This window comes from Sapajus apella, unplaced genomic scaffold (assembly GCF_009761245.1).
Source record: "Sapajus apella isolate SASKATOON/1434 unplaced genomic scaffold, GSC_monkey_1.0 scaffold294, whole genome shotgun sequence".
NCBI lineage: Eukaryota > Metazoa > Chordata > Mammalia > Primates > Cebidae > Sapajus > Sapajus apella.
The window spans coordinates 144996-151709 of record NW_022437234.1 but is presented as its reverse complement, the minus strand read 5'-3'; the positions used below and the strand labels follow the sequence as shown (position 1 = coordinate 151709).

Sequence of the window (6714 nt, the reverse complement as noted above, 5' to 3'; positions counted from 1 at the left end):
TCTAATCTCAAATGGCTGCAGTTAAACAGGGGATATAAAACAAGGCTGGAAATAATTGAAATTCAGGGCAGAAAATGCTAGAAGCTAGGAAGTGGTATCACATAGTGATGGAGATTTACAACTTTGGAGTCACTTCTGGGCTTGTCTACTGGTGTTGACCTTGACTAGCTGTGTTTCCCAAGTCTTGGCTTCCTCATTTGTGAAGTGGAGCTATGAGAGCAGTTGTGTGAATTAAGTGACACATGATTGCACTCAATACATGGCTCCGAGTCAGCACTCAATCTGTGTTAGCTATTGTTATTGTTTTTCCCGTCCAGAGGAGAAGATCTTAGTTGGTCTCCCAGGGAGGGTTGGAAGTGAACAACTTGGCGGCTCCCTGGGCCAGGGAGAGGGTGGGCTTCGGAACCTGGCACATTCTGCTTCTACTTCCTGCAGGTGAAAGTTTTCGACGAAAATTTGAAATGGTTCTGCTTTCATCTCTCTGGTGACCTGAGCCGCTGCGGTGTGGGGCACACGGAGCTCTGTGGTCCATTGCTTGTCTTACCTTACGCTTCTTGACTATCACAGTCACCCCTGTAGTTTGAGCTCTGACGTGAGATGCCAAGATTTCATATTTCTAGACAACACAGCAATTCCAGCTGCTTCTCTCTCTCTAACTGCAAGCTCAATTATGAATGGCATCATATTTCCAGGGACTGAAGCCGGAATCTTACAGACATCCTTAAGGTCTCCGCTTCCTCCTTTCCTTCACTGCACATCTTTCCCCATTATGCTTCCTCCCTCATTCTGTTCTCGTACCATCCATCAAGTCTTGTCAGTTTGACCTGCTATGTCCTGAATCCATCAGCAGAGCCACCACCCTGTGCAGGCCATCATCTGCAGGTCATCATCCACGGGCCATCGTCATCTCTCCCTGATGGGCTGCAGCAGCCCCCAGCTGCTCCCTCTGCTTCTGCCTTGCTCCTTGTCAAACCTCTATCAGCAGAGAGGATGATTGAAATCCACCTGTGGTCTGCCATTCATAGCTTCCTATCCCACTTTCTTTCTATTCACCTTATATCCAATCTCTCCTTTTTATTCTAGTAGATTTCCAATTTTGCTTAGGGCAGTGAGATGCAGGCAGAAATCTACAGTCTGGGGCTTCTTGGGAGGCTATGATTTTCCTGATTGAAAAGGGATGGACTCAACTGGAACAAAGCACCTTTTGTGGGTCCCTCTTTCTGTCTGGCACACAGATTGATACTTGGAGAAGAAGTCATCTTGACACCAGGAAATGGAAAGTCATGCATTAAGCTTGGTGGAACAGTAAGCTAGAAGGACCCCCGCTTTTTTGAGGACTTCCTGGAGCAGCCACAGTAACCTAGAACTGTCTAGCCCCACACTTCTTGTTATGCGGGGAAAGGAAACCTCGATCTCATTAAGTAATTGCGTCTCAGTTTCTGCTACTGAAGTCACACACAGTCTTAATTGATACACTCTCCCTGCAAACCTCGAGGAGCATCCGAACCACCTGGGGGCACTTAATGCAAATTCAGACCTGTGACCCCACCCCACCAGATCCTCTCCTAAGTGGGTTTGCAGCGGGGTCCCCTGACTGGTATTGTTTAAAAGCCCATTGTAGAGCCCATTACAGGTGGTCCACGGAGGACAATTGGAGAAACACAAAAATTCTGGATTTACATATACTTTTATTTTTATTTATTTTTATTTTTTTTGAGACAAGGTCTCACTCCGTTTTCAGGCTGGAGTGCAGTGGTGTAATCATAGTGCGGCGCCCCAAGTGGCGTAATCATAGTTCACTGTAATCCTGTACGTCCAGGCTGACTCAATCTTCCTGCCTTAGCCTCCTCAGTAGCTGGGACTGGAGGTGTGCACCACCACCACCGGCTGATTTTTTTTTTTTTTTTGAGACAGATTCTCACTCTGTCACTCAGGCTGGGGTGCAGTGGCATAATCTTGGCTCACTGCATTTCTGCCTCCTGGGTTCAAGCAATTCTCGTCCTCAGCCTCCCACGTATCTGGGATTACAGGCATTTGCCACTATGCCTGGAAAATTTTTGTATTTTTAATAGAGACAGGCTTTTGCCATATTGGCCAGGCTGGTTTTGAACTCCTGACCTCAAGTGATCCACCTGCCCCAGCCTCCCAAAGTACTAGGATTATAGGTGTGAGCTACTATGCCCAGCCACCCCCTCCCCCACCCCCAGCTAATTTTTATATTTTTTGTAGAGACGAGGTCTTTCTATGTTGCCCAGGCTGATCTCGAACTCCTGGCTAGCAATCCTCCTACCTCAGCATCCCAAAGCATGGGGATTACAGGCATGAGCCACGGTGCCCAGCTTACAAGGAATTTCATAATTGACTGCTGTAACTTCTTCATCCTCAACTATGACCATTTTCACTGCCTACATTTGCCCACAACTGGTGACTTTACTCATGCTGAGATTCCATGTCCAGAGTCCTTTTCATCTTTCTGTACCGGGGTCCTTCCCAGTCTACAAGATCTAGCTTAGGCATCACCTCATCTGGAGAGACTTCCATGAACCCCCAAGACATGTTTGTTGTCAATCATTGAAAAGCTGTTGGAAAGTTCTGGATGAAGGAAAAGTTCTAGGAGATGGGGAAGGGAGGGGGAATAGGTATGTGTGGTCAGATTTGCATGTCTACCTGCTCCCACTATTTCAGATTGGATGGAGATGGGAAGGTGGAGAAGAAGGCTTTGGGGGAATTTTAAATTTTATTGATTTTTGTTTCAGTCATTCTTTTATAATAACTCCCAGCTTTGGAATCTGCAGCCACAGTAGAATGTCAGCTCCAGAAATTTATTATTTTTAGTTGGCTGTTTTTTCCTTTTCATTTTTCATTTACATTTCAAGAGTTAGAATCAACACCAGACATAAGGGAAGCAATCAGAGAGGCTCCAGTAGAAACCAGGGACATCTCATTAAATCCTTATATTCGCAGGTCTAGCTCTTAAGGGAGGAAAAAACATTGACCAGTTTGATATTTATGGAACTCATTCATTCATTTGATCATTCATTCACTCATTTATTTACTCCCTCATTCTGCACTGATAAGATTCTCTTGGTTATAAGTGAAAGAAATACAACTCAATCTGTCTTAAGTCAGAGAAAGGAGAAATTGACTTATGCAGCTGGAAAGTCCAGGAGTTGAACTGGCTCCCCACATTGGGGGCTTAAATTATGCCTTGGACTGTTTCTAGTACCCCTCCTCCTGTTCCTCCTCTTCTTTCCTCTCTTCCACCTTTCCCTCCTCCTCTTTCTCCCTTTTTCTTTTTCCCTTCTCCCACCTCTCATCTTCCCATCCTCATTCAGACTTTCTGCTTGCGGCAGGTAAAAGAGCCTCCAGTAGCCTTAAACAAGTCTCCTAGCAGTTAACCAACCCAGGCAGGAGAGGTTGTTTGCTGCTGGCGCCAGCCAAAAAGTAGGGAGGACTCTGGTCTGGCTTGCTTGCATGTCCTGGACTAAAACCAATTTCTGTGGCCAGAAGTTTTGGATAGTCTGATTATCTTGGCCTGAGACATATGGCCAGGGTGAAGTGTGAGAGGTCAAGTTCAGCCCCACATATTCACAGGAAATGTGTAATCCTTAAGAAAGAAGAATTCTATTCCCAGAAGAGGGGGAAAGGATACCAAAGAAACATAACAACATAACTAACAGATTTCACTGTTCCATTCATCCATTCATCCTCCCACAGATTCATTTATCTATCTATCCATTCACCTATTTATCCGTTCATCTTTCTACCCATCCATCCGTCTTTCTATCCATCCATCCATCTTTCTATCCATCCGTCCATCCATCTTTCTATCCATCCATCCATCTTTCTATCCATCCATCCATGTTTCTTTCCATCTATCCATCCATCTTTCTATCCATCGCCCCTACATTCAACCTCTCACAGATCCATTCATCTGACTATCCAATCATCTATTCATCCATCCAGCCTTCCAGCCACCCATTCGTTCATCCACTATAAGTTGCCTAAGGCTGCTGCTTTAAGGAGAATCCACAGCATATGAAAAATTGAAAGCACTGTTTTAAAATAATTGGTTTTGTACAGTCAATTGCTGTAGACATCCATGGATTTGCATGCTATAAAGGCAAAGTTATTTGTTTTTAATTATTTTGCAGCATTTGGATTTGTGGTTTAGTGCAATCCCAGCTGCAGGGAAAACACTTGGCTTATGTCACTGCCGTGCCTCACATAGAGCAAGAGATCAGGGTACTCAGGGGGATCCCTATGGCAGAACCATGGAGCCAGCATTGGGATTTGGGTCTTGGAGGAGTAAGTCCCAGGGACAACAGGCATTCACCCTTGTAGCAGGTTGTATAGGGACCCCCAGAATCTATGTTCACCTGGAACCTCAGAAGATGGCCTTATTTGGAAATAGAGTCTTTACAGATATAATTAGTTTAAGACCTAGAGATGAAATCATCCTGGATTTAAGGTAGGTCATAAATCCAGTCACTGGTGTCTTTATAAGAAGAGGGCAGGACACACACAGAGACACAGGAAAGATGGCCGTGTGAAGATTGATGCAGAGATGAGAGGGATGCAGCTGCAAGCCAAGGGAAGCCGAGGATTGCCAGGAGCTACCAGCTGGGGAAGACGCAAGGAGGGATTCTTCCCTAGAGCCTTCAGAGGAAGCGTTCTCTTGCTGACACCTTGATTTCGGACTTGCAGCATTCAGAAGTGTGAGAGAATAAGTGTCTTTTGTGTTAAGTGGCCGAGTTTGTGGTGATTTGTTGCAGGAGTCCTAGGAAATTAACACAACCCTCAGCTTCTACAAAGGATTAAAGGAATGGCATTCCAGTGAAGTTACAAACCAGGGACCAGGCAAGTTAGAGCTACGGACTTGGAAGCTGAGAAATTGCAAAAAAGCAGCAAATGACTAGTGATCCCCAATGTGGTCCCTCCCAACTTTTCACTAAATCGTTATGACTAGGCAGAAAAAAAGAGAAAAAAAGAAAATTTCCATTAATGTAGGAAACTAAGATGAACTCTCAAGTTAACTCCAGAATCTAAGAGAGACTGATTGTAATTCAAGGCCGCCGATACAAGTGGGTTGGGGAAAAAAAAAAAAACCCTGCCCAGGCTTATGTGCAAGGCATACTCTCCTTCTGGTTCAGGCTCAAGAGAGAAGAGCTTTTCAAACTTGAATGCATACAAATCACTTGTGGACTTTGTTCAAATGCAGTTTCTGATTCAGTAGATCTGGGGTGGGGCTGAGAGTCTGCATTTCTCCAGCGATCCCAGGTGAGGCTGCTGCTGCTGGACCATGCCTTGAGCAACAAAACCTCAGAGTACTTTCGAATCAGGCACTGGCCATAGGAGGAAGCTCCAGCTACAGCTGAGCACATAGATGTTCACCAGGTGAAGGCCTGTTTGAATCTGGGGGCGGAATTGAAGTTGTGGTTGACTGTTCTGTACTTACCATTCATAATATTGGAGGCTCCTTTATGGAAGAGAATAATATTCTCCTGCCTATTGACAGCAGGGCTTAGCCCCCTAACTTACTCTGACCAAGTGGATGTGGGTGGTGTCACTTCTGATGGACACTTGCAGAACAGTGCCTGGTTCATCACACTCCCCTTCCCTCTGCCATATGGCTAGCTCTGTCCACTCTTCTATATTCTACTCTGCCATGCTGAGGTTCTTTTGTCCAGTGCTCCCTTTGGTTTTGCCATTAGTGAGCATGGCGGGAGGCCGCAAGCAAAGGAGGGGGGAGAAGAGTCTTGCTCACTCCTGTTTGCCTGCCGATCCTCTCAGTGTTTCCATAGCAACAGCCCTTCCTCCTGGCACTAGGAGTTGGTTCCAGTTTCCAGCCCTCCCAAAGCGAGCCTTATTGCACCACCTGTGAGGTGCCGGTACCAGTTGAGCAGCTCCCCCCTCTTCAGAGATCTGGGTACCAGCTCTGTGTGGCCAGCCCTGCCTCTAAGTTGCTAGGCTCTGATCATCCCAATTTCCCTTCATTCCCCCAAATCCAGGGGTGGTCTTTGCTTAGGATTGATCTTTCCTTCCTGCAGTTAACCCTTAGTGTTCCCTGACCATTCTCATTTGACTTTTCAGTCCTCTAGTGTTCATGAAAACAATTTCCTATATTAAATTCTCTCTGTTAAAGTCATAGTGTGGTTTCTGTTTTCCTGATGCTAATTGCCCAGATGGGAGTGCCAATGGGAGCCTGGGTTTTGGAGTAATGGTGCAGGGCAGAGTCTTAGCCAACCTGTAATGGATGTGTAGTCTGAGTGAGAAATAAATCTTTGTGGGGTGACCCACCAAGATTTCTGGGGTCATTTTTTTTTTTTTTTTTTTTTTTAGTGCTCTACACATTCAGAGAAACTTCTCTAGTAACAAACTATAGAAATGATCCCTGAAAGTATAGTCTTCGGGTCACTTTTTTTTAAATGTAGCATAATCTAGCGTATTTTGATTAATACAGAAGTCACAAATGTCACATTCCCTACCTGGGGCCCTAAGGAGAGGATTCTCGCCCTATACCAGTAGGCAGAGAGTGGTATCCAGGGCAAGTCATACTCTGACAATTTTACAAATATTCCAAAGTCTGGACGCATTTTGCTGTGTTTGAGATTGCATAAAAGAAGAAAAGAGCCTAGGGCTTAGGTGTGAGTATTTTTATTATGTAAAGAGTTCTTGTAAGTAAATAAAAGACAAACACTGTTGTAGAAAAAT

The 6714-nt window shown here is 45.1% G+C and overlaps 1 pseudogene; it reads right to left on the bottom strand.

The window, feature by feature from the left end:
• Positions 1 to 6333: 6333 nt before the first annotated feature.
• Positions 6334 to 6410, bottom strand: LOC116545587 (annotated as a pseudogene).
• Positions 6411 to 6714: the final 304 nt, after the last annotated feature.